At 35.0% G+C, this 12,784-nt stretch overlaps 1 long non-coding RNA gene across 1 annotated transcript; it reads right to left on the bottom strand.

The window, feature by feature from the left end:
* Positions 1 to 836: 836 nt before the first annotated feature.
* On the bottom strand, positions 837 to 2,741 carry LOC117318515. Its single transcript, XR_004530385.1, has 3 exons — positions 2,197 to 2,741; positions 2,006 to 2,076; positions 837 to 1,444 (listed from the first exon to the last, which is right to left on the bottom strand). It is a non-coding gene; the product is annotated as an uncharacterized LOC117318515 (long non-coding RNA).
* Between the last annotated feature and the right edge of the window lie 10,043 nt (positions 2,742 to 12,784).

The raw sequence follows: 12,784 nt of genomic DNA, 5'->3' as shown, positions 1-12,784 counted from the left end.
ATATATTCTTACTAGTTAAAGCATGATTGCAGCATGTTTCAATTATGCAAATTATGCTGGGATCATGCTGCATTTATGCTTTAAAGAAGCATGGCCGCAGCATGATCCCAGCATGGTCTGTGAAGCATGATGCCAGCATGGTCTGCAGCATGATGCCAGCATGGTTTGCAGCATGATGCCAGCATGGTTTGCAGCATGATCCCAGCATGATCCCAGCATGGTCTGCAGCATGATGCCAGCATGGTTTGCAGCATGATCCCAGCATGGTCTGCAGCATGATCCCAGCATGGTCTGCAGCATGATCCCAGCATGTTTCAATTATGCAAATTATGCTGGGATCATGCTTCAATCATGCTTCATGGCAGCATGGTTTACAAAATCAATGAAAATCATGCAATAAAAACTTGAAGAATACTTCTGTATTACATTTTATTTGGTAATTAACATGGTAAAAAACTTTTCATACAGGCTGTTTTTTTCTAGTTCAAACATTTAAAACTGATCAATGAAATGAGAATGTGACAAAACAAATTTTAATTCTAATTTACCCATGGTACTTATTTTATTTGCCTCTTATATTCTTTTTCTCAAAACTTCCATCACATACACAACACAGCTATCTTTTTCTAGTACAATTTTCAAATACAACTAATATCAATTCATCCTAGCTAGAAGTGGTTTGTTTCAACAAAAATAGTCAACAAGATATACAAGTTCAATGTCAGTACATACTACAGTATGTATTTATAATTCTGTTTTTTTTCTAAAATAGTAGGAAAATAGTACAAAATAATATTTTCCAGCAGAGTTAAAGTAGGATATGTATTCATTCTGTCACCGACGCACAAGACTGATTTCAGACAGTATACGTAGTTTCCTCGAAGTAGCCCAGATGTACTGGAAACTGTTTTCATGTGTGTCCGTGAACTTAAAATAAACAAAAACAAGCAACAGTCGAAGACTTCTATCGAATTTAACATTATTTCTAATAAACTGTGAAAAGATTATCATAATTTTGGAATCAATTCTAAATACCGACTAAATGAAATGTTGATTGCCAATTTGAACAATGGTGTGTTGTTTGATGTAGCACGTACTGTAGTGATATATCTCGGTCACTGTCCTCGGGGATTTCAATACAACCAAGCTTGAGACGACTATATTATATTTTTTGCTAGTACAACAAAATAACTAACAAGGATTTTTAGATAATATACATGATTTTTTTTTTGTATATATATTAATGTTTACACTTTTATTATGAAAGGAAATGTTGTATACCTCGACAGATAACATATCTCGAATAATCTTAATTAATGTGAAACATAAACTTCTTAATTTCTCTTCATTCCTTTCTGCTTTGTGTTAAGTCAATGCCATCAATTTGGACCACAATGCATGCGGTGTCCCTCATTCCAGAATGTACTGCATGCAGACTCAGTCTCTGTTGGAAGAAAGAAAAAATTTTAGAATATTATTTTATTTCAAAATTAGAATAATTGTCAAGTTTTGGAGATAATGTATGTATTTAACTTATGTACTTTTCATGATCACTTTGCTATCATTTACATTATGTTTTCTTTGGAAGCCTTTTTATCAAGAAAATTTAAGCCAGCCACACAAAGCTACAAAATAAAACTTGCCAGGATGACTTAATTATTACTTAAATCAAGCTACTCCCGAATTCGCCATCAGTTCATATCAATGTGAAACTGCAATATACTATACATAAAACAATGTTACTTACTTAACATCTTAATTCATCTCTTTCATTTAATCGTTTCAATTTGATGCAATAATCTGCAAACATCGATCCTCAAAAGAATGTGGAGGTAAAGATCTTTCCCGAAAGGTTTCATTATCCAAAACACAAATTTTCCTCACCATTGCTTGTGAATACGTATGTACGTCATAATCATAACAAGGGTTGTGTGAGTGGGGAAAAAATGAAATTTAAGTCGGGCCGAAGATCGTTAATAATAAATAAATAAAATTGAAAACTTACGATTGTAACACATGGATCGGTACTGCGTTTCCTTCAGCCGTGTAATCTGTGATAAATTAATCATCAAAACCCTGAAAAATAAATAATTATATATTATTGATATGAATAGATCTATATTCTATATCAAATTCATCGTCGTATAATGTGAAACGATGTCAGAACGTGAAGAAGATTATATAATTAAAACTTACCCTGTCTCGTAACGATGTTTGTCGGTAAAAATATGCATCGGTCGTCAAAAACAACGAGAAAGCTGATATGCTTTCGTCGGTAACTTGAAGTAAGCCGATCTTCTTCAGTAAGACGGGAAACAAACTTCGTTTTTAGGCTATCGTCGTGTTTGTTTATACTTTTCTTCTGGAAATAAACATCCGGTGAATTCAAACATGGCTATCAGACTTCCCGCTAAACTCGTGTGTGTTGCATCATGGGATAAATATTTTACTGCCAGAGATTAAAACGATTCATTTTTACTTGTGCGTGTTTTTTATTCTAAATCATAAACTTCTATTGTGTCATACTTTTAAGATAAATATTACAGTATTTAATACTTGCATCGTGCACATTTAGATCGCACGAGCTCGAGGAGCACTCTCGTCACATCTCGGGAGCAAGGTAAACAAACGAGGTCATAGGTGAACCGAACGATAAACATGTAATCTGACCAGAGGTTTTGGCCTCGTCTGTCTTACGCCTATTGTTTAATATGGATGTATTTTCAGACGAGGAACCGACCAATTCACGTTTTCTTTTTATGTTCACGATTTCAAATAATTCAGATTAAAGTACGGGAATATCGTCTGTTGTTAGTAAACTCGTGTCGAGGTCGAGATCATCACAGCGCTTAACTTCAATATACGTTTTACAAGGAAGCGTCCGAGTGACAACATAAGTTCGACACATGTTTATTGGAGTTTATAGCGATGAATGTTGTGTCGAACACGACGTGATTTCGTATGCTATTATCAGATGTAATGTTAACACCGCATATATCCAGAAAGTATGCGATACAAAGACAAAGAGCAGGTGATTTTAATCTTATTTGATTGAATTAAAAGCGATATTCCAAGCACATGTGTAACTGTTGGTAGAGTGACCCCGATTTTGTTTTGGCGACTGATGATACCTGTATCTGTGTATGGCTACCTGGTAGTAAGCTGGTGCATGGTAAATGGCAACGTCTTGGTTTATGTCAGTGTTTGGATAAAGTGACTGATTCTATCTCCGATAAAAAGTGTATAATCGAAGCAAAAGTCAATATACTGGTTCTTCAAAAAACGATCTAAACTCTGAAAATTTGAATGAAATTTTTATAGGGATGAGTTTTAAGTCGTCACACGAATGTACTAACTTGCAACATTCATCAATGTTTAAGTTAATTTCTTCTGAGATAGAACTACAAGTGAAAGCTGACAAAATATCACCTTTAAAAGCTGTGAACCGTTATACTAACAAAGAACATACTTATAAACGAAATACTTAATTAAAATAATTGATATTGAATTTTAAATAAATATGTGTGGTACTGATCAAGTATAAAAAGGACATTCTGCAACACAAACATGTTTTTAAAAATTATTTTGTTATCACCATTGATACCTGGAAATTTTCTATATTTTATTTAAAATTAAAAAAAAGATACTAAAATATCTAATACCAACTTTTGTTAATTTTCTGTATCTTATTTTATTAATTAATAATTGTTTAGGTTAATCTTGGTACCTGGGAAATTTGGTCCTAGATTTTGGATCCTCGCTTGGACCTACAGTACATTTCACCCACAGAAATTTTGTGATGTCCGAACAAAGGAATGCCCTTTTAAGCTAATACAGAATGGCCAAGCATATACACATTTCAACTTAAATAATTCATGTTAATACATGAAAGAATGGTGCAGTTCATTAAATTAACTAAGTTAATACAGCATAATTGCAGCATGGTACAGTTTGTATCTAAAATGGCAAAGTTAATACAGCATGGTTGCAGCATGGTACAGATCCTATCTAAAATGCCAAAGTTATTGCAGCATGGTTGCAGCATGATTCATTTCATATGATAAATTTACTATGTCCACACAGCATGATTGCAGCATGATATAATTCGATGTCCAAACTGGCAAAGTTATTGCAGCATGGTTGCAGCATGGTACATATCCTGTCTAAAATGACAAAGTTATTGCAGCATGGTTGCAGCATGATACAATTCATATGATAAATTTACCAAGTCCACACAGCATGATTGCAGCATGATATGATTTGATATCCAAACTGGCAAAGTTATTGCAGCATGGTTGCAGCATGATACAGTGCATATGATAAATTAACTAAGTCGACAAAGCATGATTGCAGCATGATAGAGTTCAGATATTCAATTACCTCAATTTTTAAAGCATGGTTGCAGTACATGCTGTACAGAAGCATGGTACCATGCTGCTATGCAGCACATGCTGCAATCATGCTGTGAAACTAGCAGCATGATGCCAGCATAAAAGCAGCATGATTGCAGCATATGCTGCATTGCAGTCCATGCTGCAAATTGATAAGGGCAAACACTTACAGCAGGGACACACCCCTCAATCCAGCATCATTACCATAAATTGTCTATTGCGCAGTCAGTTATGTTTGCATTGAGATCAAATTTGGTTTTTATCCATTTTGGCTTAAAGGAGGAGCAGCATCTTAAAGCAAAATTTCAGCCAAGTTCCCATTTTTGGAGCCTCGCCCCTCTGTCCCCAGCGGTCCCACAAACCTCATTTATATAAATTATGATTGCCGTCCCCGTATAATGTCTCACACCAAATTTGGTTGTAATCCACTGAAAGGTTTAGGAGGAGTAGCATTTTAAAGCACAATTTAACTAAGTTCCCTGTTTTTGGCCCTTCCACTCAGGTCCCATGGGTCACACTAGCCTCATTTTTACAAAATATGATTGCCCTCCTCAAATGATGTTTCACAACAAATTTGGATGTAATCCACTCAAGGGTTAAGGAGGATTAGGGAATTCACCAAATTTCCATTTTTGGGGTCCTGCCACTGGGGCCCTGTGGGTCACACCAGCCTCATTTATATACAATATGATTGCCCTCTAAAATAAGTTATAAATAGATATCACTTTTTTTTATAAATTTTTAGTACCTTTTCTGTACCTTTTTCAAAAGGTACAAACAAGTTATAACTATTTTGTACCTTTTGAAAACTTAGAATTTATCAATGTAACTTTTGATAACTTTTTTGTAACTTTCTAGACTGGTTCTACTTTCTGATCCCAGTTGGCAGCAATGTTGGAGTAATAATACAATTATCCAAATCTTTTCATCCTCTTTTATCCTTGAAAAACTATTTTCAAAAGTTGTGGTATAGCTGGCAGAGAGGGTCTTTCTAAATAAGCATTATGGTTTCTAAGAAGATGTTTGAGTGCATTTACTATAGTCCATGATAGTGTAGAAAGTTGGTGTTTATATTAAAATTATGCATGAATTCGTCAAATGAGTAAAAAGTTAAATCTTCCGAGTTTTTAGTTAACACAGATAATTATTTCTTTTCCATTCAATACCTTTAATTTGTTTTTAAACTCTTGTGTAGGCACACACTCACCAGTGTCAAAATACATGTATTCGAGCAGACGAAAAATAAAATATTCTGACAGATGAATACATGTTCCTTCACTGCTCCAACATTGTTAGAGAATTACATGGCAAGAAACTTATGACGGGCGCATGAACAAAAAATAGCCAGAGACATTAAGCTGGGTGTAGTATAGGTCCTTCACCTGACATCTACATGTATCTGTCAGGATGTCCAAAACATGAAACTCGGGCAAATCGGCGTAGTGTTTTATATATATGGAATTTCAAGAAAACAGGTCAAATGTAGGTACTTCATTTAAAATAAAAATGTTGATGAAGATTGATGAAAACCACTGATAAAGATTATGTATCTAACACAGATAATGAAAATCACTGATATAGATTATATATCTAACACAGATAATGAAAATCAAAATGTGTGATTCCTGTACTCACTTTTGAACTTAACCTGGTTGTCTTCTCGTTTGTCGTACTTAATCTACACGTATGTTCTCGTGGAGTTGGATGTAAGATACAGGTGTGTCATGTCTAAATCGGTTGATGACGCTTCGGATGGTGGATACTGAATCATTGTTGTCAAAGCAAAGTGAAACTAGAACGTAAACAGACCAAATCTGGGTCTGTTAAACGCTTGAGAATGAGTTCTAGACTTGCTCATGTTTCAATAGACGATTAAGTGAGGAGGCAAGGAATTGTCTTTTTTCTTCAAATTTAAATCTAACACATGTGTGATTCATGCATGTGTATAACAATTGATTTATTTCTTTATTCATTGAATGTATGTGTGATGGACAAAATTAAATCTTGCCATCTTTATAATATTTCGGAAGTGATATCCTTTTTATTTATTTATTTATTTTTATTTTCAATTTACTCCTATAATGCTCTTTTGATAACTCTATCTACATTTATGTTAAATAAAACCAAACATCGAGTTCTAATTTGATTGAATATAATCCTAAAATCTTTTAATTGAATTATGGATAACACCGACTGTTCTTTTGTTACGTAATAAATGGAATATCATACGTATCACACCATAGGTGGTCCAAGTGAATTAACATCAAGATCTAATTTAACTAAAATCTTCTTTTTTTTCATGTTAAGCAATAGCTAATCCATCGGTATACGGCATAGCTAGGCAATATTAAGAACATGATATTACAATCATATGACATTTTACCAAAATAACATATCCAATATACTCACACTTAATCATGACTTATACGTTATTTTAAGATTGGTTAATTTAATAACGAAGCAATGAATACCAATCGCTATGAATGCAATGAATGGTACTGGTACCAAAGGCATTTTTTATGCGTGTCACATATACAAATATGGACCCCTATAACTACAAATTAAAAGAAAGTGCTCAACACTTAACATTTGTTGACTCAGAAAAGGATATCGGTGTCACCATAGATACTAAACTTACATTCGATAAACATACAATATCTGCGAAAAGGATAACAAAGCCAATTCTATCATGGGATTATTACGGTGGACAATGGAGTACATGAACCTCTACAGCTTTAAAATGTTATACGCGGCTTTAGTAAGACCTCACATCGAGTATGCGGTCCAAGTCTGGTGTCCCCATCTGGCGAAACATATAGAAACAATAGAGAATGTTCAACGTCGAGCAACAAAACAAGTTCCTGGGTTGTCTAATCTGTCATACCCTGAACGTCTGCAAAAACTGTCACTACCAACGTTAGCATATAAATGGTCTCGTGGAGACATGATTGAGGTCTATAAAATCATCGCCGGAAAATATGACGGGGAAGTCGCAAAATTGTTTTCCGTAAATGTAGGGCCAATCACTCACGGACATAACTTTAAAATACATAAAGGATTCTCAAGATTAGATGTCAGAAAATATTCATTCACGCGGAGAATTGTGGATATGTGGAATAGTCTCCCATTTGATGTTGTAAATGCCATATCAATTAAACAATTCGAATATAAACTTGATGAACATTGGAAAAATCAGCCATAAAACCCCACAAAAGTACTCTTTCAAAGAGAAAATCAAGCTGTGAACTTAACAATTACTATTGATTAATTCAATAACTTTATTACGAGCTGACAAAGGATGTAAATCCTGTACATATTTTATGTATGCTGTCAGAATAAATCTATGTATCTATGTATATTAACATTTTTTCGTTCAACACTTAAAATTCACAGCCTCATATTTTAAAAGATATACAATATAGAAAACAGGAGTACTCGGTCATCCATAATTAAGTTCCTAATCACTTTAGACGAAATACCTTCAGCAAATAGACTTTTATCTAATACCAGGAGTTGAAATGGACTTTTATCTAATACCAGCTAGTTGAAATGGACTTTTATCTAATACCAGGAGTTGAATTAGACTTTTATCTAATACCAGGAGTTGAAATAGACTTTGTTATATTTCGGGTATGAGTGACAGACAATATTTTATCTAATACCAGGAGTTGAAATAGACTTTGTTATATTTCGGGTATGAGTGACAGACAATACCAGAGACGTATATATCTGATATACAAGTCTCTGATTAAACACATAATCATTGTTTACGATTTCAGTGAGTTTTGTTTTCCCTACAAGCTATAAAAGATCGTATCGCAAAAGTGTGCCTATAAGAAAATAACCTACGTTGGCTCATTCATTTCCCCACGATGTTGAAAATTTACTTTATGAATCATGTCTGGGAGTTACTAGCCTTTCATTGACAAGTTATTGTCAATTTCGGACAATTATCCGAAAATCACAAAAAGTAGTATCTTCAAGTGGATTTGCAACGTATCCATTGCTGTTTTGGTTTGTAAGAATTCCATTTCTTAGCATTTATTTCGCATCATATATCAGGGACATGTAAGCATTTTTAAGTTCTTTTTCTAGATGCTAGATACATTATTCAAATGTTATACATGATATATACGACCCGTTATAATAGAACACTATATGTCCTGGTTTCGGTAGCACTTTCCATCAACTTTTTCACAAATATAACTATAAGTTGATTCAGCACTAACATGATTGTTGTCTAATTCACATTAATTTTAGGCACGTGTTCACGTTTCTTTATACCTGTTAAACATGTGACGTCACAGGTGAGGAGTCACCAAAACGAAGTCAACGGCTTTAATTGGGCTTCAGGTGTGTTTTCGAGAAAATCGATATTTATCTCAGCAATATAATTTAACAGGAAGGTTTTGCATATATGTTAATTCTCCATAAGCGTCGGCCTAAAGATTTCTTTTCCTATTTGCTCTGTATTAAGTGGACAAATAAACCACGCAAAGAGCGCAATCCTACCAATGTAGGGACCATCGACATTGGTATAAAATTGCTTTAGTAACACTACATTTTCATTTTGGAGCAGAAGTGCTGAAACAACAGCTCTAAAGTGAAAATATAGTGTTACTACACACTATAGCAAATTATATTTGCATTAGGAGACGCACATGGGAAGGCCAATAGGGGTTTAGGGGACCTTTGAATACACTTTTTTTTAAGTTTCATAAAATTTTATTCAATATTTACAGATAAAAACGTCATTCAATAATTAGAAAGTAATATGGAATCAACATTGTAATTATTATCAATACATAACTCCTTTAAAAAAACCATTTTAAATAAATAAATAAAGCACAAAACCATCGATGTAATTATAAAAGAAACAGATCGGATACCAGTTTACCCTCTTGGATGGAGCAAAATATATTTGTAGTACACCAGTACCCAGAGAAAATCATCTGGGGAAAACGGGAAAAATCAGATTGCATACGCATACAAATGTTGTTAAGAAAATGGCAGACAAGAGAATTAGAAGTAGGTGACTTTTGGTACAATTTCTTGGAACAACGGATAAACCAAATCGACGATAGGGATTCTGCCATTAAATACAGAACAAGAGACTTTACTTTTAGAGTGAGACCCACAGGGGCATGAAAACGCCAAAGCTCTGAATCAGTAGGGACCTTTCCATCTGAAATCTGGTGTACCCAAGTATTAACTAATGCAACTAAAGGTTGAATAAAGGAGCATTCATAAAATAAGTGCGAAATAGTTTCAAAACCATCACAAAATGTACAATTTTTCGACGCATCGACACCAAATTTGTACATGCGAAAATTAACAGGTAATATTTCATGAACAATTTTAAAAACTACATCCCTAGAGCGGGTATCCAAAAACTTGTTGCATACATTCAGAAAAACAGACTTGAAGTCAACTAATGGAAAAAGTTTTATAACACGTGGTGCCTTAACAATGCCAGACAATATTTGTAAATAAATATCTTTAGTCGACGATGACTCAAAATTACTATCCGGAAAATCAGTTTTTATACTTTTTGAACAGTTCATACATACAAGTATAAAAAGGGGGACACCACTCACTATGAGGGAAATTATTATCAAAAGAATAAAAATCATGAAACTGAATAGAGAGCCAATACATAGTAAAAAATCTCCACTTGGCTTCAGACTGTTCACAAACAAATTTTTGACAGTGCCTCAGCCGAATAGCTTGTAGTTTTACATTAATATTAACAATAGAGAGTCCACCACTAGCAGGATAACCATAAGCTACGGAGCGCGCAAGTGGCTCCGCCCTGGAATTCCACAGAAATCTAAACAGCGTTCTCTGATAAAGTGCCAAATAATGCCTAGGCATTGTGACAATAGTACCAACATACCAAATTTTACTGCACGCAAGGACCTTTATAATAATTGATTTTTGTGTCAAAGATAAATTTCGCATTTTCCATAAATCTAAGGTCCTTGAAAATTTTATAAAAACCGTACTGTTGTACATATATCGCACCTGTGTTTGAAATTAAAAGTACATTTCTACCTGCAAAACCCTACGACTTTATGCTGAGGGACATCGATTTTTCCAGCTGTACATATTTTCTACACATATAATTATGTGTCGCTACAAACGTTTCTTGTTTCATAAATTTGATTAAAAATGTCTAATAATATTCTTAACATTTACACATTATTTTTGCTTAACATTTTTTAGTAATATACCGAGATAAATTAAATTTCAATGAAATCCCAGGTAAGTATATTGGAGGTAACTCTTGTTTGTCTCCTCATGTAGACTAAAGTAGTGTTCACTCTTCCCCAGTCCAGTTACAATCCCTCAATTATCGCCGCCGGACTTTCTTATCTCCAAGTCCAGGTAAACGATGACGAAACATAAAGCATTGATATACCCTTACATATGTGTGACGGGAATCTCACTATATATATACCCCTACATGTGTGTGACAGGAATCTAACTACATACACATACCCCTACACATGTGTGACAGGAATCTCAAAACATATATACGCCTACATGTGTGTGACGGGAATCTAACTACATATATACCCTACATGTGTGTGACAGGAATCTAACTATATATATATATACCCCTATCTGTGTGTGACGGGAATCTCGCTATATATATACCCCTACATGTGTGTGACGGGAATCTCACTACATATATACCCCTACACATGTGTGACAGGAATCTCACTACATACACATACCCCTACATGTGTGTGACAGGAATCTCACTACATATATACCCCTACATGTGTGTGACAGGAATATCACTATATATATACCCCTACATGTGTATGACAGGAATCTCACTATATATATACCCCTACATGTGTGTGACAGGAATCTACATATATACCCCTACATGTGTGTGACAGGAATATCACTACATATATATACCCCTACATGTGTGTGACAGGAATCTCACTACATATATATACCCTACATGTGTGTGACAGGAATATCACTACATATATACCTCTACATGTGTGTGACGGGAATCTCACTACATATATACCCCTACATGTGTGTGACGGGAATCTCACTATATATATACCCCTACATGTGTGTGACAGGAATCTCACTATATATATACCCCTACATGTGTGTGACGGGAATATCACTATATATATACCCCTACATGTGTGTGACAGGAATATCACTACATATATACCCCTACATGTGTGTGACAGGAATATCACTATATATATACCCCTACATGTGTGTGACGGGAATATCACTATATATATACCCCTACATGTGTGTGACAGGAATATCACTACATATATACCCCTACATGTGTGTGACAGGAATATCACTATATATATACCCCTACATGTGTGTGACAGGAATATCACTACATATATATACCCCTACATGTGTGTGACAGGAATATCACTACATATATACCTCTACATGTGTGTGACGGGAATCTCACTACATATATACCCCTACATGTGTGTGACGGGAATCTCACTATATATATACCCCTACATGTGTGTGACAGGAATCTCACTATATATATACCCTTACATGTGTGTGACAGGAATCTCACTATATATATACCCTTACATGTGTGTGACAGGAATATCACTATATATCTACCCTTACATGTGTGTGACAGGAATATCACTATATATATACCCTTACATGTGTGTGACAGGAATATCACTATATATCTACCCCTACATGTGTGTGACAGGAATATCACTATATATCTACCCCTACATGTGTGTGACAGGAATCTAACTACTGTAACAGGAGAGGAGAACATGTAGCGGCCAGACCGGGGTTCGAACCCGGGACCTCCGAACACTAGCCGGATGCTCTACCAATTGAGCTACCTGGTCACCGATGATCGACCCAGTCCAGTCCCGCTACACTACATATATACCCTTACATGTGTGTGACGGGAATAACCCTACATGTGTGTGACTGATATACAAGTCTCTGCAATGACTGACAAAAAACTTTTCCTAAAATCGTCCATTTCTGATGTTAAAATACATTTGCTATATTTTTCGGAAAATTTTGCCGACACGGGTAGCTGCAAAACAGCAACAAGAATAGATGTAGAAAAAATACTTTAATCTATTAAGCCGTTGAATAGAAAATCGAAAATAACCAAAGCTATGGCTCCGGGAACCGAGCTCAGGCTCGGGCTCGGCTCGGCATACAGAAAATCACCCAACCGACGGTACGAAGCTTCCGGGAGAAGTGGTAGTTTCACTTCGAAGAAGAAGAAGGCCCAAGTCAGATACCAGATCATGATAGTCTCTGTCAACCCATAAAGATGCTAGAATTTTATTCGACTACATCTATTAGACGTTTAAGACTTTCGATCGTGTTCTCTTGATCTG

This window comes from Pecten maximus, unplaced genomic scaffold (genome assembly GCF_902652985.1).
Source record: "Pecten maximus unplaced genomic scaffold, xPecMax1.1, whole genome shotgun sequence".
Taxonomy (NCBI): domain Eukaryota; kingdom Metazoa; phylum Mollusca; class Bivalvia; order Pectinida; family Pectinidae; genus Pecten; species Pecten maximus.
This window is presented reverse-complemented; position numbering and strand designations above follow the sequence as displayed.